This window comes from Geotrypetes seraphini, chromosome 6 (assembly GCF_902459505.1).
Source record: "Geotrypetes seraphini chromosome 6, aGeoSer1.1, whole genome shotgun sequence".
NCBI lineage: Eukaryota > Metazoa > Chordata > Amphibia > Gymnophiona > Dermophiidae > Geotrypetes > Geotrypetes seraphini.
The window spans coordinates 184,214,382-184,240,011 of NC_047089.1; the positions used below are offsets into that span (position 1 = coordinate 184,214,382).

The window sequence follows — 25,630 nt, forward strand, 5'->3', positions numbered from 1 at the left end:
TGGTGGGCTTCTCCTACTCGGTGCATCATGTGATGCTTGGGGATGAGCCTAAGGCCCTGATTGGCTCAGACACCTAAGGCCCCTCCCAAGGGACAGGTCCTTAGGTGTCCGAGTCAGTCAGGGCCTTAGGCTCCTCCCCGTGTATCACATGATGGAGGGGAAGGCCTGACATTTTGGATCAGCAGGTCTCGGAGCTGGAGGGATCAAGCCTCCTTCCTGCTCTCTTCACACAAAGGTACTTGGGGGGGATCGTGGTAGGAGGTGGAGGGAGGTTCGGTGTAGCATTCAGTGGCAGGAGGAAGTGGGCATCCCTCCTGCCTTTTGCGGGGAAGATAGGAGTTAGTTCAGGGAGTGGCACCTGGCGTGGGGTGGGGCTTCCATTGGTAGGGGGCATGGGTGTCCCTCCTGCCAATTTTTTCTTGCATGGGGAGTGTCGGCAAGGCAAGAGGGAGTGGGCATCCCTCCTGCCAATTTTTGCTGGTGCGGGGGGTGGTCAGTCTTCAGTGCTGGTTCGTTAGGGAGCCATTGGGGAAGGCCCTGCCCAAACTTCTCTCCCGAACACACCTACCTTAAAGTAGCTTATGAGTAGGGTTACCAGACAAAGGAGCATGGACTGAGACATCTGGATTTTATTTCAAATTCTTTCAATGGAAGTATAACTCAGATGTCTCAATCCTTTTTCTGGAGCCATATGGTAACCCTAAGAGTACACACTTAATTGCACAGTTCATATTTTAAATGTCACATCATGTTATAAAAGCCCTTTTACCATATGCATCAGCATTTTACAAACTAAAAAAGGTTTACAAAATTATCTCCTAAAAGTCTTAGCAGAAATGTAGACACTCACATAATCAGGTGTGTCTGGCAGGCTGTTCAGTGGGCCTAAAACACCTAGAGGTTGATGCTTAATGTGATTTAACTGACCAGAAATAGCTCCTGGCTGGTTAAATCACCTCTTCAGGGCTAACTGGTCATTTTCAGCGGCATTTAAGTGGTTAGTGCGTACAGCCTTTTAGCACCAAACTCAAACCAGGCTATTGGGGTGGAGTCAGCACTTGGCCAGTTAAATGTTGATATTTACTACTTAACCAGCCAGGTTAACTGCATACATAGGACTATGTAAAAGTTAGCTCTATCTTTATGTGGTACCCCATAGCCAGTTAAGTGATGAATATTGTACTTATCTGGCCATGTGTTAGCCAGCTCAACACATGGCTAACACATGGCAAACCTGGAAAATTCAATGCTGGAGCCTGGACAAGGCCTGGCATTGGATTTCTGGATTTAGAGTTGGCGGTGGTCAGCAAAATGCTGATTGCCGCTAGCTGAATTTTGGGTCCCAGATGTTCAGCCAGCTGCTGCACTATTCTTGCTGGCTGTTTGGATTACTATTGAGTTCTGTGGCTAAGCATGGGGGTCCTGTATACTGTTTTACCCAAGAGGACGGAGTAAGTAACATACATTTATCTATCTGAAATACTGATAGTCCATTCCATCCACAGTTCTAAGCAGGTAATACACAATCAATAAAAACAAACAACTCTAATGACAAAACACAGGATAGTTTGCCATAACTGTGTTTAAGACCATTCTATCATTATACTAAACAGAGTTTGCTAGGGCACTAAGCCTCAGGACAGTGGTTTATCCTCCATTACATTACATTAGTTTCTTTTATTCCGTTAATACCTTGCAGTTCTAGGCGGATTACAAAAGGAAGAGATTCTGGTCATTTCCAGAAGATTACAGGGAAGCTATTTGGAGTCTGGTAATGGAGTGAGGATATTGGTTGTATCAGAAGTTTGTCTTGACATATTTCTTGAACATCCTGGTTTTTATTTCCCTCCTGAAGGTTCTATAATTTGGTGCTCAGATCAGTAGATTGGAGATGTGGCTGTCTAGTTTCACTGCTTGCGTGGCGAGTAATCCATCATGCATTTTTTTAACGCTGAATACCTTTGATTGGGGGTGGATGAAGGGTGTCTGAGTTCTCCTTGGTCTGGAAGAATTGTTCCGAATTAGGCGAGTGTTCAGGTAGGATGGTCCATTGCCATGTAGGGTTTTGAAGAGCATGCAGTAGAATTTTAAAAGTATTCTTGCTTGTACAGGTAGCCAATGTGTGTCTTGGTATGCGGCGGTGAAGTGGTCGAATTTCTTCAGTGAGTAGATCAGTCTGAGGGCTGTGTTTTGTACTATTTGTAGTTGTTTTATCATGGAGGCGGGGCAGGGTAGGTATATGATATTGCAGTAGTCTAGTAGGTCCATCTGGACCTGTTAATCCTCCACCAGTTGACATGTGAGGAGATGTTCCACCTCTGGGCCTTCTGCAAATCTCTGCCTTCTCTTTTTATGGCTCCAAGACAAGGAACACCGGTGTTGGAGGATTCGGTTTTTCAGATGCTTTTCTTCCCCTGCAAACCATAAGCTCTAGTCAGGGGCTGCCTCCTGCTGGTGCTCCGGTGACTTCTTTTGCTGAGAAGTTCCAGCCTGTACATCGTCATCTGAAGACAGGGAAAAGGGGGGGGGGAGGGGGAAGAAAGACACAATAGTCACTTTAGCCCTGTGTTCACTAATGCCATGATGATTATGTAATCTCAGAGGTGGTCACACACTGTGAGTGACAGCTTCATATATCCTTAAAAACATAGTAACATTATAAATGACGGCAGATAAAGACCTGAATGGTCCATCCAGTCTGCCCTTTAATCACAGTTTCATGATTATATTAGAAAGTCTTTTTTCTTTGTTATTTCTGGACCATAGACCTTAGAAGTATACCTGGTACAGACCTGTTTCCAACTACTGGAGTTACCGTTGGACCTCACTCCAGCCTATCCATACCATCTCCTTTGAGGAATTCAGAGCATGAAAGTTAGCCCATTCATATTCTAATTTGCGATCCTCTATGTTTATCCCATGATTTTTTGAATTCCATCACAGTTTTCCAGGCATTCACCACCTTCTCCGTGAAAAAGAATTTCCTAACATTACTCTTAAGTCTACCACCCCTCAACCTCAATTTATGTCCTCTAGTTTTATCAATTTCCCTGCTCTGGAAAAGATTTGATCCTATATTAATACCTTTCAAATATTTAAATGTCTATATCATATCACCCCTGTCTTCTAGTCTCTTCTCATACTTCTTTTGGCACAAACCCCCTACCATGCACACTGTGCACCAAATAACTAGACAGGCTGAAAGTGCAAATTGGTCTTTTCCCACCATCATCTGCTATGTTACTATGAGGTATTTTTACACTACTTCTAATTTTTATTGGGATAGTTACTATGCTAAGAAAAATATTGCATTTTAACACAGGCAAATTTACTACACAAGTCATTAAACTGCGATACCTCTGTACCATGGTGGCAAGTCAAATAAACGCAAGACAAAAGCGCACAGACAATTGCGCGCAGACAAGTGAGTGCAACAGTTGAGCGACTGTGTTTTGCAAGAGCATTTTTAATCACTATGGTTACCTAGTCTCTTGTCTTGTGCTCAGATGTCTTGCACTCAGATGCCTTGTCGCTCAGTTGTCTTGCGCTCATTTGTCTTGCGTTCAGATGTCTTGCGCTGATGTCTTGTGCTGAGTTGTCTTCGCGTTGAGTTGTCTTGCACTCAGATGTCTTCTCGCTCAGTTGTCTTGCGCTCATTTGTCTTGCGTTCAGATGTCTTGCGCTGAGTTGTCTTCGCGCTTAGTTATCTTGCACTCAGATGTCTTCGTGCTCAGTTGTCTTGTGCTCAGATGTCTTTGCGCTCACTTGTCTTCACGCAATTATCCGCACTCATTTGTCTTGCATGCATTTGACTATGAACCTTGTACCATAGGTTGAATAACATTTGCAGTAAATTCCATATTGTGTTGCCATATTCCTTGCTAAAGCAACACAAAAAATAGCAGGCCCTATGCTTCATTATTCATTTTGTATATTAATGCAGTGCTTTGCATGCCCTGCAGCTCTTACATTGCACTACAAAAACATGCATTTAGTGCAAACCATGCATGATGTTGCCATTTTGTTTGGCAGAAAATTTGTACTATTCATCTAACTCATTTTAGTGACTACCCTCTTAACTGGCCAACTTTGGCAAGCATTCGTATTTTGTTATCACTTTTTGGTCCATTTATTTGATTTTATTTAAAGTCAGTCCTTCAGAAATTCAAAGCAACTTACAAATTAACATAAGAAATATTAAGATGTATAAGAATCTGTCTAGTGTGACAATCATTGTGAAGTTACTGCACTCTAGAAAACAAATATTTTCAGGACATGGAGGTTGTGGGTTCAAATCTCGCACTGCTCCCAGTGACCCTGGGCAAGTCACTTAATCCTCCACTGCCCCAGGTACATTAGATAGATTGTAAGCCCACTGGGACAGATAGGGAAAATGCTTGAAGTGCCTGTATGTAAACCACTTTGAGTGTGGTTGTAAAATTACAAAAGGCGGTCTACAAATCCCAATCCCTTTTCTTTCCCACAGTACTGTCATATGATTGTTTACCAGAAAAAATACCTTTCATAACAAGATTATAGTTCATAAATAGACAATTTAAAGTAATTCTTAACTAAAATTGAACACCTGCTGGTCCTCAACAAAAACAGTCACATACTTGATATCAAAATCCCAGTTTCCAATTGACAATAAAACATTCCCTACTACTACTTACTATTTATTAATTTGAAAGCACTACCAGACACACGCAGCGCTGTACATTAAGCATGCCAAAGATGGTCCCTGCTCAAAAGAGGTTACAATCTAATTATGACAGACATAGGTGAATTTATATATGATACTTAGTTGGGAATTAGAGGGGGCTTAAGAGGTGGAGGGGGTAGGGTAGTAATAGGAAAGGACAACAGATATAGATGCTTTACAAGTGTAGCTATCCCCTGGCTTTTTCATTTTCTCAAAAGTCTCTCATGCGAGATTTTGTCAAAAGCTTTCTGAAAATCTAGACACTATAAAGACGTGCAAAAAGTGGCATAAAGGGGCAAATACCCATTTTTTCTCGTCAAACCCTTCCAATTCTATGCTGTTCATCTAAATCTCAAGGGGGCGTGTTAGAGGCATGATGTAGACTGGACTAGAGGTCTGCATGGGAACGGGGATCGCGGGAATCCCGCGGGGGTCCCACGGGAATCCCTCCTAACCCATCGGGACTCCCACGGGGATGGAAGGCTTTGGAAGCAGGGTTCGTCCATATAATATAATGGACACATCATCCTTAGTAAAAGAGAGGGGTTTATAAGTTAATTACCTGAACAGAAAACAAAAAAAGGGTTCCACCAAAGAGATTCCACAAGGAAAACAGCCGTGCAAACATAAAAGAAACTGTGGAATTCATGATCCTGTCAGAAGTAATTGCTGCTTTTTATGGGGACGGGCGGGGATGGAGGTAATTCCTTGCGGGGATGGGTGGGGACAGAGAGGATCTTGGTGGGATTGGTGGGGACGGAGAGGATCCTGGCGGGGACGGGCGGGGATGGGTGGGATTTCTGTCCCTGTACAACTCTCTAGACTGGACTCTAGGGTAAGCTCTTGCCTTGGACATTTTCCAACAATAATTGAACATTTAAGAATATGTCCAGGGTACAATTTGGACATCTGGGGCTATACCTGTTTTAATAAGTAAGTGCTAAAAACTTTATTTTCTTCTTATGTGCTCCCACCATATGTGTTCTTCCCTAAATGTTTCTTTTTCTTTCCTTAAAGATTGTAGTTCATCCCCCGGACTTTTGTACCAGTTTGTATTAGAATGTATATAATTTGTATATAATGTCTTGTTTTGTCCTCCCCCTTTTTTATTTTTATTTAAAAAAAAAAAATTGTTATACGCATTGAAATATATGATATTGCGTAGATAACAAATCTTAATAAACTTGAAACTGACTAGATGAGCACTGAAGAGATGTAAGCATGACCACCCCCAACACTCCCATTCCCAAAGATGTGAATGAAACAGTACATGCCTGCCTCTATGACAGCTTCAGATGTTATGGTCAGTCCTAATAGAGCAGCAAGCATGTTCCTGGAGTAGGCTGATGGGCATTGTAGTGACGGGGACTCAGGCCCATATCCCACTTTTAACAGTAGAATTTGTGAGCCTTCCAAAATCCATCATAATCCCATTGTACCTACATATAGGTGTTACCTGCAGGCATAGGGGCTATTGGTGTGGTGTATATTTGGATACAATGGGTTTTGGAGGGCCTTTTTATGTGAGGTTCGCTTCAGTGTCCCCCCCACCCCCGGGAGCTCTGCTGAGATGTCTGTGTGGCCAGTCTACTAAAAATGCTGGCCCCTCTTACATCCCAATGGCTTTTGTGTGTTTTTCTTCTTGATGTGTTGTTTTTTTCTGTTTTTTAAAGGTTCAAAAAATAGATGCACTGAGCACAAACACATTCATTTTTGAAAAAACAAGATAGACATTTTGCTGTTTTGAAAATGGGCATATTTGGTGCTAGAATTTTGTGCATGTTCCGAGTATGGCACACTGGTTAAAGCTACAGCTTCAGCACCCTGAGGTTGTGGGTTCAAAACCACGCTGCTCCTTGTGACCCTGGGCAAGTCACTTAATCCCCCCATTGCCCCAGGTATGATAGATAGATTGTGAGCCCGCCAGGACAGACAGGGAAAAATGCTTGAATACCTGAATAAATTCATGTAAACCGTTCTTAGCTCCCCTAGGAGAACGGTATAGAAAATTAAATAAATAAATAAACTGGGATCAATGGCGTAGCAGGGGTGAGTGGGGTGCCTGGGGTGGTGGCGCCCCTCTTTCGCCCTCTTCCCCGCCCCGCGCATGCCCCTTTTCCGTACCTATTTATCTTTGGCATGAGCATTCGGTGCTTTCTCTGACGCTACTTCCTAGGCATGGGTCCCGGAAATGACATCAGAGATAGCGCCAAAGTTCATGGCTTCTTGCGCCAGTTAAAAAGGTATGGGGGAAGGGAAGGGGCATGTGTGGAGGAGTGGGAAGGGGAGGGTGGCCAGTACCCCAAGGAAGACCATCCCCAGGGCGGATTGCACCCCCCTCCTCTGCACCCCCCTTACTATGCCACTGACTAGGATTTAGATGTCATATTGAAAATGGCCCTATAAATTACTGTAAAGTGACATTTAAAAACAAAAAAAAAAAGAATTTCAAAGACAAGGGGTCAAGAAATGAAGTTAGAGGGAGGAAGGTTCAGAGCAGAGAGTTGCGTGGGGACAGAAACCCACCTGTCCCCGCCAGAATCCCCTCCATCCCCAACAGGATCCTTTCCGTCCCCACCCATCCCACACCAGGATCCTTTCCATCCCCACCCATCCCCACCAGGATCCCTTCCGTCCCTGCCAGGATCCTTTCCATCCCCACCCGGATCCCTTCCGTCCCCACCAGGATCCTTTCCGTCCCCACCTGTCCCCACAAGGATCCCCTCTGTCCTCACCAGGATCCTTTCCATCCCCGCCAGGATCCCTTCCGTTCCCACCCATCCCCGCCAGGATCCCTTCCGTCCCCACCCGTCCCTGCCAGGATCCCCTCCATCCCCAACAGGATCCTTTCTAGCCCCACCCAACCCCGCCAGGATCCTTTCCATCCCCACCCGTCCCTGCCAGAATCCCCTCCATCCCCACCAGGATCCTTTCCACCCCCACCCATCCCCCACCAGGATCCTTTCCATCCCCACCAGGATCCCCTCCGTCCCCACAAGGATCCTTTCCATCCCCACCCATCCCTGCCAGGATCCTTTCCATCCCCACCCATCCCCCACCAGGATCCTTTCCATCCTCACCCGTCCCCGCCAGGATCCCCTCCGTCCCCCCCAGGATCCTTTCCATCCCCACCCATCCCTGCTTTTGCACTGCTGTTTTCCTTGTGGAATCTCTTTGGTGGATTCCCTTTTTTGTTTTCTGTTCAGGCAATTAACTTATAAACCCCCTCATTTACTAAGGCATGCTAGCCGATTTAGCGAGTGCTAAATGCTAACGCTTCTATAGAATATAATGGACACGTCAGTGTTATTAAAAGAGGGGGTTTATAAGTTAATTACCTGAACAGAAAACAAAAAAGGGTTCCACCAGAGACTCCACTAGGAAAACAGCAGCGCAAACACAAAAGAAACTGTGGAATTGATGATCCTGATGAAATCTTTATTTGAAAAAGGTGCAGATGAATTCAAAAATAAAACACAATATGAAAATATAAAACACAGTAAAAGATTTCATCAGGATCATCAATTCCACAGTTTATTTTATGTTTAAGTTAATTACCTGACTGCCGGCTGCTGAATCCTCCTGCTTCTCTGAAGCACCTCCTCATGCCTGCTGTGCTCACTGCTGCTCTGTCCTCAGCTCGGGTCTGAGAAAAAAAATCGCTCGGTTCCTTGTCTCCTGCCTCATCGGGTCACTCTCTTCTAGTTCGAGACGAGTCTTGCCAGAATCAGGACCTTTGGGGTGCTGGGCAGATCACTAAATAAATGTCTTCCCGCTCTAGCCTTGCTGACCAATCAGCAAGCAAGGCTCTCAGCTGTGTACATGCTGAGCAGTGAGCTCAGCATGTAAACAGCTGAAAGCCTTGCTTGCTGTTCCCACCACACCGCAGGACCAATCAGCAAGGCTTTCAGCTGTGTGCGTGCTGAGCTCAGTGCTCAGCATGGCTGTTTCCACTAGTGCTGCCCGATTCACGATTCAAATCGGTTCACCGATTCACTTGATTCGAATCGATTCAAAACAAAAAAAATCAGCTTCCCAATTCGGCTGACCCTCCCCCCTGGCCCCCTAAAGCAGGAGCGGCAGCGCTGCTCTTGCTGGCCGGCCGCTTCCGCACCTGCTTTAGAGGGTGAGGGGGGAGGGACAGTCGGGAAGTGCTGCTGTCGGCTTCTCCCCCCTGGTGTCCGGCTTCCACCCCCCTGGCCTCCCTGCACTGTTTACCTTTGAGGAACAGCCTGCAAACAAGATTGCGGTGCTAGCGATCTTTGTACTGCTTCGGAGCTGTTTCCTCCACTGAGATTCTGCCTCTGACGTCAGAGGAGGGGGCGGGACCGCGGCAGAGGAAACAGCTCCGAAGCAGTATAAAGATCGCTAGCACCGCAATCTTGTTTGCAGGCTGTTCCTCAAAGGTAAACAGTGCGGGGAGGCCAGGGGGGAAGACGGACACCAGTGGGAGGACGGGGGAACACGCAGGCCTTCTGGGGGGGGGGGAGTGAGCAGTCCTTTGGGGTGGGGGGTGGGACAGGCCTTCAGGGAAGACAGGCAGGCAGGCTTTCAGGGGTGAGAGGCAGGCTTTTAAGGGGGGCGACAGGACTTCAAGGGGGGGACAGGCAGGCAGGCCTTTGGGGGGATGCAGGCCTTCAAGGGGGATAGGCCTTCAAGGGGGAAAGGCAAGCCTTCAGGGGTGGGGTGCAGGCCTTTAAGGGGGGACAGGCCTTCAAGGGGGGACAAGCCTTCAAGGGGGAAAGAGGCCTTCAGGGATGGTGGCACAAGCCTTCAGGGGTGGGGTGCAGGCTTTCAGGGGCTGGGGTGCAGGCCTTCAGTGGGGGACAGACCTTCCGGGGAGGGGGGCCCTGGTGTAGAAGTACACGTAGGGAGGAAAGGGGGGTTCAAAGAGACGCGCATATACCGGACTTTGAGGGGGAAGAAATGGGTCTGAAAATAGAGGAGAGGGAGAGAGATGATGGACAATGGGATTTAGGGAGGGAAGGAACAGAAAGGGAGAAAAGTTGGACACAAGGGATAGTGTGGAGGGGGGATAGAGATACTGGATAGGAGGGTAGTTGGGAAAAGAAAGGGACAGATGGTGGACCCTGGGGTGGTGCGGAAGGAGGGAGAGATGCTGGATGAAAGGGTAGTTAAGAAAAGATGGATCTGTGGAGGGAGACGAAAAAAAGGAAAGATGCCAGACCTCCTGGGGAGGGAAGGGAAACGGAAGGGGAGGACAGAGATAGAAGATTGATGGTTAGCAGGGAGAAAGGAGAAAGAAGAAAGAAGGAGACCCTGGCAAGCAAGTTATCAGAAGACAAACAGAGCCTGGGACCAACAAGATTTGAATATTGGCCAGACAACAAAAGGTAGAAAAACTAATTATATTTTATGTTTTGTGATTACAGTATGTCAGATTTGAAATGTGTATCCTGCCAGAGCTGGTGTTAGACCGCAAACATGAGCTAGGATTTAACAGAGAGAGGAAAAGTCTTTTTTGTTTGTTTATTTTGTTTACACCACAGCGTCAATGTGGTTAGGAGAAAGCAAAGGGGGTAAAGAGGCTATAAAATAAACCCACCAGGATGTTTGAAAAAACAAAACAAAAAAAACCACCCAATTGGGCAGGAAAATCGAATTGAATCGAAAAACCAATTCGAATCGAATCAAAAATTTTTTCCTGAATTGGGCAGCACTAGTTTCCACCATGGCGTTGGACTGGTCTCTCAGCTGCGTTGGAATTTAGGCCTCAGTAAGTCGAACCCTGCTTCCAAAGCCTTCCAACCCTGTGGGAGTTCTGTGGGCCAGAGGAGGGTCCACATGGGAGTCCTATTGGTCGGGGAGGGATCACCACAGGATTCCCGCGATCTCTGTTCCCGTGCAGACCTCTAGTTCATGAAAAAATGCTTTACTGAGAAAGAAGTAGATGACTATAATCTACCTATATCAGCAGAGATGGTGGATAACATTACTCTGCCAAAATTCAGGCAGACTTGTGAGAGAGAAGCTGGACAGTGGTTGGAATAGGTTTGGGAGTTTGCAGTATTGCAAGAACCCCACTCTTCATTCTCTCAAGAACAGAGGTAAGGCACTAAATAGAAAGCCAGGATGAAAATCCTTGGAACAAAACAAAAGGCTCTTACTTCCAGAAAACTGACACATTGAAGTGCATTTATTGTTAAATATATTTTATTGAGCTCAACAAAAACAAGTAACAAGAAATACAGCCAAGCAAACAGGACAAGCTCATTATAGCAACAAATATCAAGCAACCCCCTAACCCCACCCCAAGCCCCCCATCCCCCACCCCTCAGTCCTCCTTCAAGCCACCAGCCCAGAAAGGTACCAGTCAGGAAAAATATGCATATGCATAGAGACGGATATAGGGTCAACAAGCTCAGTAAGCAGCCCAAATTCAACAGATCAACAGTTCAATAAGCGACTATGAGCCGCTGGTGTCATTGTTTTCCAAAAAGGCTCCCAAGTGCGCTGAAATGTGCGCCCAAGTAAGGAAGAAAAGCCCCGCACATCTCTGCGTTCCCACATCAGGAGTGTGATCAGGCGACAACGCTAGAGAGATTAATCAGGGCCATCCACCTCCAACCATATGATCAAAATGCACTTTAGAGCTATCAATACAGTGCACTGGAGAAAAGCTGCAGTTCCTTGTCGTCTAGGAGAAAAATGGAGAGGGACACCAAATAGGAGCAAGGGAGAACGTTGTATGGTAACATTCCAAATACGTTGCACAAAAAGAAAAATGGTATCCCAAAAGGACTGAATGGTAGGACAAGTCCAAAACATATGTCCCAAACCAGCTTCAGGAGCGGCACCGCAAAGACAAGCAGCGGAGGCTCGGAACCCAGAAAGGTGAGCTTGAAGTGCATTTATTTAATTTGATTTCTATCCCGTTCTCCCCAATGACTCAGAACAGATTACAGAATGCGCATACATAACAGGTATGTTTTTATTGCTTGCCTAAAATTAAGGAGCCCTTCAAGGTATCTGGTCTGTGGGGGTAGTTGGTTCCATTGCTTTGGTAGGAAATGCTCACTGGCTACCACTTTCCCACAGAATAGCCTAGAAAATATTACTTCTAGCTTTTAAGACAAAGGATGTTCCACATTGAAGTGGTGCTGGCTGCCATTCAACAAGGACATAGGCAGCGGAAAGCTGTTTGGTTTGGGGGGCCCATGAGCTCCGCCCTAGCCCCAGCAGAATCCTGCGGCATGGCCCATCACCAGCTCCTGACTCCATCCCCTACCTCCTTCTGGTGTTGTACTTTAAATAACAAGCTACTTGCTTGTCAAACTGTTTTATTTTGTAGTGATCTTGAGGCATTTTTTTTAGCTTGAAATAGCTGGATCGAAAACTTTGGGAATTGTAGCCATATGCCACTAGGACCACATCTCCTCCCACAGTATACTTATTCATGGAGCATGATCTGTTGATTGAGCCAATCAAAGAGAGCCAGCTAGGCCTACTTTTGGCTTACTGTATATTCCAAATTTTCTAGGTAAAGAAGAGCTATAAATTTATTTAAAACTTATTTAGTCTGACTTTGATGGTCAGTAAGTCTATGGGGATGATATCTAAAATGACTTAACTGGGCAAAAGAGGCTCCTGCCCTGTTACATTGTGCTGACTGGCCCTAGAGCAGATATCTGGTGGAACTTGCTCAGGCAACGGTGCAGAACATCTGCTCTGAACACCATGGCCTTATATGGTTACTTCTGGAGTGGTCCAGAATGGATCTGGAAGTTAGCCAAGCACCACAGATATTCAGTGACAGTGCCTGGATAGATAACGGGCATGTTGGATTGCACAAGAGGCAATCTTAAATGTTCCCAGTTACCCAGTTAAATATTAGTTGTACCCAGATAACTTATGGGAACAACCATAATGTTGGAGGCCACATTATCAAAAGGATAAGCTGAGAATAGAGTCGGTTCAGCGAATGGCCACTAGGATGGTCTCAGGGCTCAAGGATCTCTCCTATGAAGAACGTCTAGGTAAGTTGCAGCTATATTCTCTCGAGGAACGCAGAGAGAAGGGAGACATGATAGAGACGTTCAAATATGTTACTGTCCGTATTGAGGTGGAAGAAGACATCTTTTTCCTTACAGGACCTACGGTAACAAGAGGGTATCCGTTAAAAATCAAGGGTGGGAGATTTCATGGTGATATTAGGAAGTATTTCTTCACTGAAAGGGTGGTTGATCACTGGAATGATCTTCCACTTCAGGTAGTAGAGGCCAGAACATGCTCGATTTTAAGAAAAGATGGAATAAACATGTGGGTTCACTTCGAGGAAGTGATTAAGGGGGAGGGTTATTGAGTGGGCAGACTTGTTGGGCCGATGGCCCTTTTCTGCCATCATATTCTATGTTTATATGTTTCTATAACCAAGTACTCGGTCAGATATTCAGTGTCAATTATCAGATAGGGCTTGGAACTAAATATCCAGGTCTAATATAGATGGTAGTGGTTTAAAGAAATGCTGATTACTAAGTAGAGAAGAACATTCTCTGCACAAGAGCAGAGAAGGCCAGGTCTCTAAACTAAAAGGACTTTAATAGCAACCAATTGTATAAAACATGCATATGACACTACAGATCATACGTATGACTTGACACGGTGTGTTTCAGCTAAAAAGCCTGCCTCAGGCATCCTAAAAGCAACATAAAAAGATTTATTTTATTTATTTAATTAATTCATTTTCTATCCCATTCTCCCCAACGAGTTCAGAAGAGATATAAAACAGAGATAAAACAATATACAAGTATATAAATATAGGTAAGTAAATAAAATATATACAATAAATCATATGAATAAAGACATACCACTCATTAAAAGTAAAATCATACCTTATGGGTTGATCACCAGGTCACTTCAATTTTTCACATTGTCATTTTAACTATTCTTTGTATTCAAGTGACCTGGTGATCAACTCATAAGGTATAATTTTACTTTTAATGAGTGGTATGTCTTTATTCATATGATTTATTGTACATATTTTATTTACTTATGTATATTTATATACTTGTATATTGTTTTATCTCTCTATTTATGTTGATTTTAGGACTCCTAAGGCAGGCTCTTTAGCTGAAACATATGCCATGTTGAGTCATATGTATGATCTATAGTGTCATATGCATGTTTTATAGAATTGGTTGCTATTAAAGTCCTTTTAGTTTGGAGACCTGGCCTTCTCTGCTCTTCTTGGCTGTTAAAGAATGCTGACAACCACTGGATGAATATTGCCTATGGCCTTTTTACCTCTAGGTGCATCCGGCTGCATTAGGCAATAAAAATTGGTTCTGGAAAGCAAGTCTGTGTCGGAGATCTACCCCAGAAAGGTACCTCAAGAACTTCGGGAGCTCACAGATAGCTGCCCAGTTTGCAACTTTTAGCAGTGTACATAACATTTCTGCCTCCTTTCAAAAATGTAAAAAGGAAGGGAGAAAAAACAAACATACATTCAAAGCTACAGAACTCTGATGAAAGGATGCCAGGCCTAATCCCTTCCCAACTGTTGGGCCTTTGAGGTCTAGCAGTGTTCTGACCTCTGACCTGATCATGTCTGTCAATCAAATGCATGTTTACTGAGATGTAAGGAGATTGACAGCACCAATCAGAAGATCCTTTGTTAAGGTGGATGATGTCAAAAGCCTCAAAGCTGTCCCCTTTTTTGCCAGTATGAAATGGAGAGCAGTTTGTTGTTGTTCTCCTTAATGAAAGTTACTACTGCTTGCACCAATAATTGTTCTGGGCATTGATTTCCATCAGGATGACTGACTGGCATTACCATGGAAATAAATTAGGAAGTGGCCTTGACAGACATTATCCTTGTAGTCATGTGGTTATGGAAGTCCCCACTTGTAAATAGCAGCTTTTATACATCCAGATTGACACACATACACGAGTTTGGTTTAGGACAGTCTATAGACAGTTTTCACATCTTAGGGCCCAACAGAACATTTATTTTGTTCCTGGCTCTCTGTTTCTCTTCACTCAACACATGCACACTTCTCCAAGACCCTTCAAGGTCTGGGCATAGGTTTCCCTCCTTGCTACAAATACTCAGACACATATTAATGTAATCCTGATCTTTGGGTCAGGTACCCACAATCAGGGCATATAAAAAGAAATATCATAGTTTGAGCTGGGCTAAATCCCAAAAGGCCAAAGGATTACTTCCCTGGGGTTCAATAATTCCATACAGTCTTTCACTTAATTGAAAAAAAAAATCAAGCTAAGACTGAAGAATAATTGATAACTTGAATTTTTATTGAAATCTTGATTGCAGTTTCAAACTCTCAACTATTTACAACTAGGCCTTTTAGAGTACAGTCATTGGTCACAGTTCTTTCAACAGAGTCACTTCAAACATTCCCTCATTGCGTTTCCAATCTCTTTATTTCGTGAAAATTCCTGCTTTACTTATGGCGAGCCACTCCAGACCCCACCATTATCCCTCAGCCTGGGGCCACACTATCTTCTCTCCAAGTTGAAACACTCAACAGGGGCTCTGCTCTGTTGGCAGAATCACTTACACTCTTGTTTACCCTACAGAGATCGATATCCACACAGTCCAGATTCTGTCCTCTCCTGGTGACAATCCCATAAGGGCAGGATTACTATTCTTTAATTTTGTCGAGCCACTCTGGGCCCACCCTAGTTGCTAAGCCATAAGAACATAAGAATTGCCATACTGGGACAGACTGAAGGTCCATCAAGCCCAGTAACCTGTTTCCAACAGTGGCCAACCCAGGTCCCAAGCACCTAGATAGATCCCAAGTAGCAAAACAGATTCTATGCTGCTCATTCTAGGAATAAGCAGTGGATTTCCCCAAGTCATCTAAATAATGGCTTATGGACTTCTCTTTTTGGAAATTATCCAAACTTTTTTAAAACTCCGCTAAGCTAACTGATATCACCGCAATGAATTCCATAGTTTAATTACACATTGCGTGAAGAAATATTTTCTCCAGTTTGTTTTAAATCTACTACTTAATAGCTTCATTGCATGTCCCCCTAGTAACATAGCATTGTGCTTATTAACCTCATAACCCTAAGTTCAACGCGGTTTCCAAAAGATTATTTATAGTAAACATGATTCAGGAAATAGAATAATTTAGTTAGTCAAATACTTGGAAAAGAGATAAGTCTAAAATGTTCTAAAATGTTTGTAAGAGTAATCTGTGAGCAACAGTGTTCGAAATTCTTTATCGTGAGAAGCTGCCTGAAATGATAGTGTGGTTAAGAAATTTCTTACTTTTGCAACCCTGTACGGAAGGGAAGTTAAACAGGACATGGGTTTTTGGCAAGAGTGAACAAGCGATTCACATCTACCCTTTCCACTCCACTTATTATTTTATAGATCTCTGTCATATCACCCCTGAGCCGTCTCTTCTTCAAGCTGAAGAGCCCTAACCACTTTAGCCTCTCCTCATTGGGAAGTCGACCCATCCCTTTTATCATTTTTGTCGCCTTTCTCTGTACCTTCTCTAACTCCGCTATATCTTTTTTGAGATATGGCGACCAGAACTAGACCACAGTATTTGAGGTACGGCTGTACCATAGAGTAACAAAAGGGCATTATAATATTTTCATCTTTGTTTTCCATTCCTTTCCTGATAATTCCTAACTTTCTATTTGCTTTCTTAGCAGCCGCCGCACATTGAGCTGAGGGTTTCAACGTATCCTCAACAACGATACCTAGATCCTTTATCTGGGCAGTGACTCCTAACATAGAACCCAGCAACACATAACCATAGTTCGAGTTCTTTTTTCCCACATGCATCACCATTTTGATGCCAGTCTTCCTGTCTCACAAGGTCCTCTTGCAATTTTTCATAATCCTCTTGTGATTTAACAACTTTGTGTCATCAGCAAATTTAATTATCTCACTAGTTATTCCCATCTCTAGATCACTGATAAATATGTTAAAAAGCAGCGATCCTAGCACAGACCCCTGGGGAACCCCACTATTTAATCCAGTGAAAAACTCCTACTTCATATACATCAAGGGTTCAACAATATTCAAAAATCAATACAAATTTGCCACTTTAAGCAAGAAATTTCTTACATCATTTGCTGGCATCCAATCTATGTACCCACATGTACACTTCAAAAAAAGTCCCTTCAATTTTGGAACTACTAAAGAATATGGGGATTTATTAAAAGGAGGAGGAAAAAGCCTCAGACTCTCTTGCCTGCTACTGCAATTTAATGTGCAACCAGGCTTTGTAACAGAGCTACCTCATTGGCATAAAAAAAAACACCTCCTTCCATCCAATCCCCCAAATTCTGTTAAATTCCTTTTAAATTAGTTAAATTATTGCTTTTTGTTGTTATGAAACTCACTTTGAAGTTACCAACTTTCACACAATGAAGGGACCCAACAAATGAAGTAAACTCTTTAGATAGTATACAGACTGTGTCAGGGTGCAACAATGGAATCGCTTCCTGCTAGTGTAATCTCACTGTACGCAGTGGGCTGCCCTGATTTAAATGTTATAATGTATGTCATAGGAGTAGCGCCCTCTTATCTGAAGATCCCTTTTACTAGGTCTTCCTGGTAAACATTTCAACAGGTTGCAGCTGATTCAGAATTTGGGTATCAGGAAGGGCTATTCTGGGGGTCATATTACTTTAGTTTGAATAATATATATTGGCTTTTTATATAATTACTAGTCTTTAAGCCCGTTACATTAACGGGTGCTAGAATATGTATGTGTGTGTGTATTTCTTTCTTTCTCTCTCTCTCCTTAGTCTGTTTCTGTATTTCTTTCTTTCTGTCTTTCTTTTTCCTCGGCGGTCTACCACCACCCCTTACCTGCTCCCCCTGTCCATTCTCCCTTCCTTTTTCTTCCCCTGTGTCCACCACCACCCCTTCACTGGTCCCCTTATCCAACAGCAGCCCTTCTCCCTTTGTTTTAACTCCCCCCCCCCTGTCCAGCAGCACCTCTTTCTTGCTCCCCCTGTCCAGCAGTAGGCCTCCCTTCCTTTTTTTTGCCCCCCCGTCCCTCCCCCGTCCATCAGCACCTCTTCCCCTGTCCAGCAGTACCTCTTTTCTGTTCCCCCTGTCCAGCAGTACCTCTTTTCTGTTCCCCCTGTCCAGCAGTAGGCCTCCCTTCCTTTCCCCCCCCCCGTCCATCAGTACCTCTTCCCATGTCCAGCAGCAACCCTTACCTCTACCGACATCTGCCTAAAGCCGCCGCGGCCTGCAGGCACCGACAGCCTCTGCAGCCTGCTCCCACTCCTTCCTCGCCGTCCGTGCCCCCCCACCCCCGGGAAGCTTCGTTTCCGGCTTCGGCAGCCTCTTGTCTGTAGGCCGGCCCTGAGGTTTAGAATGTTGCCACAGAAGCACACCTCAGGGTGCCAACGCTCACGAATTTTCAAGAGCGCATGCGCCTCTAGCATTTTATTATTATTGATGTATCCAGTTGAAACAGCTCTACCTCATTTTTAAGGTAATGAGTGGCCAAGGCCCAGATTAAGCTAGTATACCCCCTAATGAAGACCTGCTGGACCATAAATCAAAGATTTGACTGGTCAGATCAAGGGCCCATTCTTTTTGTGTACAGTCCTATCTTACTGAAAGGTAGGATAGTTTAGAAAGTATTTAAGTATTAGGAGGATGGTTAAGGATGAGATTATTTAGGATATCCTATTAGGAGGGATAGAGGTAGGGTTACCAGATGTCCAGGTTTTCCCAGACATGTCCTCTTTTTGAGGACTCCATGAGATGTCTGGGCAGCTTTAATATTTTTCTACTTTTGTGTGGATTTTGGCAGAAGGGAACAGAAGCCAAGGCAACACAGGAAGGGGAAGGGGAAAGAAAGAGTGGGAACAACTGGATCAAAGAGTAAATATCTTCCTGGACCTAGGCCTCCACCAGGCCAGGAGCCCAGCACCTATTTGCCACCTTTGTGTCTGGGGTTCCCCTCTGCTCTCCCTGGCCCTGACCTTATCTTAAGCATGCACACATACCCCCAAAGCCCCATTGCCATAGAAACTCCCCTCCTCTGGAACCTGGTTTGAACCTGGCCAGGCTCTGCACACGCAAGTGTCACCATTATCTGCTCTCCCTGGCCCAATCCACATTTAAGTGCGCTCCTGTGCACCTCCATTACTGCCAGGCCTTCTCTTTTACTGTGCATGCACAGCCTATTGCACATGCGCCCTCTTCCTCTTCCCGCCAGCGGCCAGCCCAGTAACAAAAACAAACACTGTGGCCACTGGAGAAGCACTCCTCCTGCTGTAAACTCACCTTCTGCATCATGGCAGGACCTGCAATTCAGGCCTGGGCCATCCCTGATGCCTGCCCCAACAATGGAGCCCAGCAGCCAGGCCACTATCACCAAGGCCCACTAACAATGGGCCCCAGCACCCCAGGCAGGTTTTAAAATATATATATTTTAACTGGTTACAATACTAAATGGAAGGATGGCAGAGAAAAAGGGGACCCTGGTTGGAAAAGGGGGAGAGGGGAGATGCTGGATGGAAGGATGGGGGGAAGATAGAACGGGGTCATACTAAATGGAAGAATGGGAGAGGAAAAGGGGACAAATGGAGAAAGGGGAGAGGGGAGATGCTGAATAAAAGGATGGGTAAGGGTGCACACTAAATGAAAAGATAAGAAGAGAAAAAGAAGACATACTGGATGGAAAAGGCATGGAGAGATGATAGATGGAAGAGTGGGAAGAGACAGAGGGAAGACATTGGATGCAAGTGAGGAGAAACCCAAGAGAGAGGGGCAACATACTGGATGGAACTGGGAAGAGAGAGAGAAGGACATGCTGAATGGAAGGGAGTAGAGGACAGAATTAGTGAGAGACTGGGGAATAAGAGAAAGGGGTGTGGTGTGAGAGAAAAGAAATGGAAAGCTATAGGTAAATAGTTAAAAAATAAAAAAGGAAATTGAAGACTATGTAGTAAGAATGAATGAAGATAGGGAGAAAAATAAATTGAAGAATACTGAGAGGGGAAAAATTTTTTAGAAGTGGATGTAGTAGAGTAGATGAAGAAGACAGGAGGCAAGAGAAAAATGACAAATGGATACAAAAACCTGACATGACAGTTGAGAAGACAGAAGAAAGCAAAAAGAAGACTGGGACCAACATGATTAGAAAAATTAGCTGATTAGACAATAAAGGTACAAAAAGAATTGTATTTTAATTTTGAATAAAGTACAAAACTCACAACTGAAAGTCTGATATATCATGGGGGAGAGGGTGGGAGCAGCACAAGAAAGGATAAGAACATAAGAATAGCCTTACATGGTGGCTAATCCAGGTCACTAGTACCTGGCCAAAACCCATGGAGTAACAATATTCCATGCTACCGATACAGGGCAAGCAGTGGCTTCCCCCATGTCTTTCTCAATAACAGACTATGGACTTTTCCTCCAGGAACTTGTCCAAACTTTTCTTAAAACCAACTACGCTATCCGCTCTTACCACAACCTCTGGTAAACGTGTTCCAGAGCTTAAGTATTCTCTGAGTGAAAAAAAATTTCCTCCTATTGGTTTTAAAAGTATTTCCCTGTAACTTCATCGAGTGTCCCCTAGCCTAATTTTTAACGGAGTGAAAATTCGATCCACTTGTACCCGTTCTACTCCACTCAGGATTTTGTAGACTTCAGTCATATCTCCCCTCAGCCGTTTCTTTTCCAAGCTGAAGAGCCCTAACCGTCTTAGTCTTTCATCATACGAGAGGAGTTCCATCCCTTTACCATTTTGGTCGCTCTTCTTTGAACCTTTTCTAGTGCCACTATATCTTTCTCGAGATAAGGAGACCAGAATTGTATACAATACTCCAGATGAGGTCGCACCATGGAGCGATACAGGGGCATTATAACATTCTTAGTCTTGTTAACCATCCCTTTTTTAATAATTCCTAGCCAATTATAGCTTGCTTTGGCCTTGACCGCACACAGCTGGCAGCCACCTAGGACAAAGGTGGAGCTAGGGGCATGGCCAAGTGTCCTCTTTTTTTATCTTCACAAACCCTAGACAGGGGTAGGGTTGAATTTCAGTTTATTCATTTGATGATAAAGAACAGTAATAAGTTGTTATATTTTTTAATATACAGTAGAGTGTTTTCTTCTTTGTATACATGCTGTGGGTATATTTATTTATTTAAAAAATTTCTAGTCCACCTATCAACTAGGCCAGGGGTGCCCAAAAGGTCGATCGTGATCGACCAGTAGATCGCAAGGGCAACGTGAGTGGATCACGGAGCTCATCCCGGGCTCTGTTATAGACTCGTGTTGCCTTTGCCTTCTCCCTGCTTCCCCGACGCCGCAAAAGACAGGCGCATGCAGCCACTGCACAAGCCCCGGTCCCACAAGCCTCCTCCCCCAATGTCAATTCTGACGTCAGAGAGGAAGTTCCGGGCCAGCCAATTGCTGCCTGGCTGGCCCGGAACTTCCTCAGGCGGCTTGTGGGCCCGGCGCTTGTGCAGTGGCTGCACGCACCTAGCTTTTGCGGTGTCGGGGAAACAGGGAGAAATCGGTGGTGGCAATGGCTAGGGGAGGGGGCAGGCAGCTGTGACTGTGGGAGAGGGCAGGTGGTGGTGGCTTGGGAGGGGGCAGGGAGAAAAAAAGACGGTGGCTGGGGGGAGGGGGCAGGGAGAGAGAAAGAAAGACACAGTGCTTAATGCTTTCTGGAACTAAACAAGCTGCTTTCCTCCAATGATCAACTAAAAGTACTGCCTTCTCTGGAGAGCGACAAGACAGACAGAAAGAAAGAAGAGTGCAGAGAGAAAGAAAGAAAGGGGAGGAGGGGGGCAGGGAGAGAGGAAGAAAAAGTTGGACTCATGGAGGGACAAAGAGAGATGTTGGTTGGGGAATGGAAGAAGTCTGGAGGAGAGGAAACATGCAGGAGGCAGAAAGAAGGGAAAAAATATTGTATGCACAGTCAGAAAGAAGTGCAACCAGAAACTCATGAAATCACCAGACAACAAAGGTAGGAAAAATGATTTTATTTTCAATTTAGTGATCAAAATGTGTCCGTTTTGAGAATTTATATCTGCTGTCTATATTTTGCACTATGGCCCCCTTTTACTAAACCACAATAGTGGTTTTTAGCGCAGGGAGCCTATGAGTGTCCCGGGAGCAGAGCAGGGCATTCAGCACAGCTCCCAGAGCTAAAAAACGCTACCGCTGTTTAGTAACAGGAAAGGGGGTATATTTGTCTATTTTTGTATAGTTGTTACTGAGGTGACATTGCAAAGTCATCTGCCTTGACCTCTTTGAAAAAAAACCCCAAATATAAATTATAATTAACATTTTCTCTGCGTACAGTGTGCTTTGTGTTTTTTTTTTAAAATTTTATTGTTGGTACATCATTTTGACTTGGTCATTTTAAAAGTAGCTTGCAAGCCAAAAAAGTGTGGGCACCCCTGAACTAGGTGGATTACAAACTCACATACATAATGTAAAAAGACATACTTAAAAATGTACAAATTTGATCACCTACGCACAATTGAAAATAATAAAAAATATCAGTGCCCCAAATCAACTTTGGTCCTTATGAAAGACCTACCGATATCTTCTTATTTATGGAATGCTCTAAAAAAAACAGATGGGTTTTTAAAATTTTTTTTAAGGATCTAAATTCAGAACACAACCTCAATGAACCCTTCATTGCATTCCACAACCTTTGGCCCAGCCACCAAGATCGCTGCTATCCAGGTCTTTTTATAGTGCATATCATGAGTTTGTTCAAGGGACAGTCTCATTGCCGTTTGTGAGCGTAGTTTGCGTTTTGGCATATATCTTCTCAGTGCCTCAATCAAATACTTTGTGGGTTTTTTTCTATTTTATTAGGCTTTGAGTTTTTGAATCAAAGTACTGTTACTAAGTGGGTCCTGGTGTTACTTTCCCTTTATATTTCATATGTAGTGTATTTCATTGACTCATTGTCAGTACATCTCCTAGAGTTTGGGGGGGAGGGGGGATAGGCCTTTCTGAATGTAAGTAAATTAAGAAAATGAGAAATAGTGACTGCTGGAAATGTTTCTTCTCTAGCTTCACTGTCACAATTGTGCTGCTAAGGATCCTCTTCTTATCCCTTGTGTGTGTGGCTGTGTCTAGATGTTTATGAAATAAGTGTAGTATTGTGATCTCACTTGAATGAGAACAGCTTCAAAAATCCAATCGTATTCTATCCCTAAGTTCATCTCTAGAACTACGAAACAGTCTCAAAACCCAACAGTCCTAAAGTCTGATGTTCCTTTGTAAGGAAACATTATTCCCCTTTCAGTGAAACAGGTTTCACATCTTTCGAACTGACTCCAGTTTTTATTTTATGTTTTCGTTTCTGTTGTTGCCAGTGCCACTTCCGTCGTGGACTTCTTGTTGGCTGGCGGCTACGGGAGGCCTGGGAGTCCCACAGGAGTGCTGTGATCAGCCAAGTGCTCAGAACTCATTAGGGATAAATCAAACTAGAAACAGCAAGAAGAAAAACAACAGACCCCTCCCCCCCCCCTTTCCCTCAACCTCCTCTTTCTTAGCTTTTCTCCTCTTCCCCCTCCTTCTTTCAGTGCATAAACTCATGAGATCCCACCCCTCTCCCGCCTCCCCTCTTCTTTTCCTCCCAAATCCAGTTTGGTGAACCATAAATTATCATCCGACACTTTCATTTGCAAAATGACTCTAAGAAAGACGCCTGCGCTGCTCTCACTGCCTCATGGCGTGCAGAGCTCTGGAGCCCCCAACATAGAAGGTCATACTCGATGGAGAGTGCTGTATCCAAAGGGTTGAAGCACAAAGTGCAAATCTTTCTCTCTCTCTCTCTTTTTTTTTTATTTTTTTTAATGTTTTGAATTTTGCTTCCTGCTTTCATGTAATTTCTGTACCTGATTTGGGGGCGCATCCTTACTGGCATGGCACCATTCATGACCCTCCAGCATCTCCCCCGGCATCCAACTTTGGGTACAGGGATCAAAAGTGCTCTTCTTCCCTTTGGTCCCATGTCCCAAATGCTGCATTTAGCATTTCAGCGAATGCTCTATCGGAACCCATAATCGGTGAGTTTCCAAGCACAAAGACCCAAGTGATCATTCCACATTCATCGGCACCCTGCTTCCTTACCTTCAGACGGCGATGCGTAATCAGTAGGCGGGATCACCACAACCGTGAAGAATTTGCAGATCACTATTTTGGATTGCCCCTAGGTGGCAGTGCACACATTGTCCCCATTTCCTGTAAATATTACTGTCAAAATAAGGGGCATTCGGACCCCATCACCTCTACTCTCCATGGACGTCACCTTTATATAAGTCTACAGACTGCTCAATGAATTACAGTAAAGACAAAAATTTTTTTTTTTAAACCCACCCCAAATTTGATCATTCAATGAGACAGCACAGGAATAAGTTCTTTTTATTACATTCTCGCACTGTGTGCTCTGCTAGCAATAAAGGGATCGGGGAAGGGGGAGACAGCTGTGGCTGTAGGAGAAAGTTTCTGTCACACACACACTGGCTGTACAGGAGAGAGTTTGTGCGCTGTGACACCATGACATGAATCAGGCGAGAGGAGACGACTGTGACTGGGGGGGGGGGGGGGGAAGGTCCTGTCAATGTAAACAGTGCGACACCACTAGAGGGAACGGGCTGGGACTGCGCAGAAGAGAATTTGTTACGCACAGACACGGTGGCCTCTTTACAGAGACGCCAGAATTAGGGTTGAGGAAAATCATATTTTTCTAAATATTACCGAACACGGGATGTCTCCTGCAAAGCAGATCTAAAGGGACCCTTGTACTTAAACGTATGCAAAATTTTTAAGATTGCTTTTTTTTTTTTTTCTTCTTCTTTTTAAACTAAACTAAACTAAACCATTAGGTTTGTATACCGCACCATCTCCGCAAGCGCAGATTTTAAATCTGGCTGGCTTTGCCCCTGCCTTCCTTGTTGAGAGGTGCTATTTATCACTGGGTCCTGCAGACTTTCTGAGGGTCCAGGTGCAATGGTTCGGGTGGGGATGGGGGTGGGGGGAGGCCATGGAGCGTATCTCAGCGTGGCGAACACTAACGAGAAAAGGGGAGGGGAGGCGGGAGTTAGCGAGGGAGGGAGAGCGGCAGGGGGAGAGGTGAATAAATAATAGGAAATAAAAGTTCATGAGGCAGAAAATAAAAGGCAGATTATACAGATGTGGCAATTTTAAGGATCATTGGCTCTGTCCTCCTTTTAACTGCTGCATCTGGAGTTTTCAGCTTTGCCCATCCTTTCTCAGTCCTTGTTTGAGGAAAGGAAACGAAAAAGTTTTCTAGGCATTAACACGGACAGCAAATTGAACACTTAAGTGAAACGGACTCCAGTCTGGTCTGCGCTGGCACGGTAGAGGAACAATGCAACCTTATTCAAAGCCACTCCCAGCTGATGGCAAGTAAATAGGAAGCAGGCTGAGGAGACGGCAGGCCATGATCGAGGTGCACTGGCAGAGCTGTGTGCGTGGGTCTTTGTGCTGGAATAGTAGCGGTGTTGCAGAGCAGGAACAGGGTGCAATAGAAGAGCTGTATAGTAGGAGGTGGTACAAGACAGGCCTAAGGTGCATTGGCAACGCTGTTTGATAGGAATAGGGTGGGTCTCATTTAACAGAATAACGGGCTTATGCTGGTCCGGACAAAGGTGCATTGATACAACATTAAGGATGATATACCAAAGGCTTATTTTCCCCCTATGTAGTATCTAATGGAAAATACTTTGTACATTTGGGATATATTTTGACATATATTTTTGGGATATATTTCTCTAGATCGGATCTAAGTCTGTGCATGGATCCTGTGCCTGTAACTGGCCGATCATGAAGACCTACAACTACAGCACCTAAATTGAACTCTTCATAGAACATAGCAGTTCAGACTAGGAAAAGCAGCCACCATTCTAGTGCCCTGTGTCTAGTAGTCCTAAATGCTAGGTTTTATT

At 44.4% G+C, this 25,630-nt stretch overlaps 1 long non-coding RNA gene across 1 annotated transcript; it reads right to left on the minus strand.

Moving 5' to 3' along the window:
• Window positions 1-1,564: 1,564 nt before the first annotated feature.
• LOC117362021 lies at window positions 1,565-23,784 on the minus strand. Its single transcript, XR_004539785.1, has 2 exons — window positions 23,558-23,784; window positions 1,565-2,504 (listed from the first exon to the last, which is right to left on the minus strand). It is a non-coding gene; the product is annotated as an uncharacterized LOC117362021 (long non-coding RNA).
• Window positions 23,785-25,630: the final 1,846 nt, after the last annotated feature.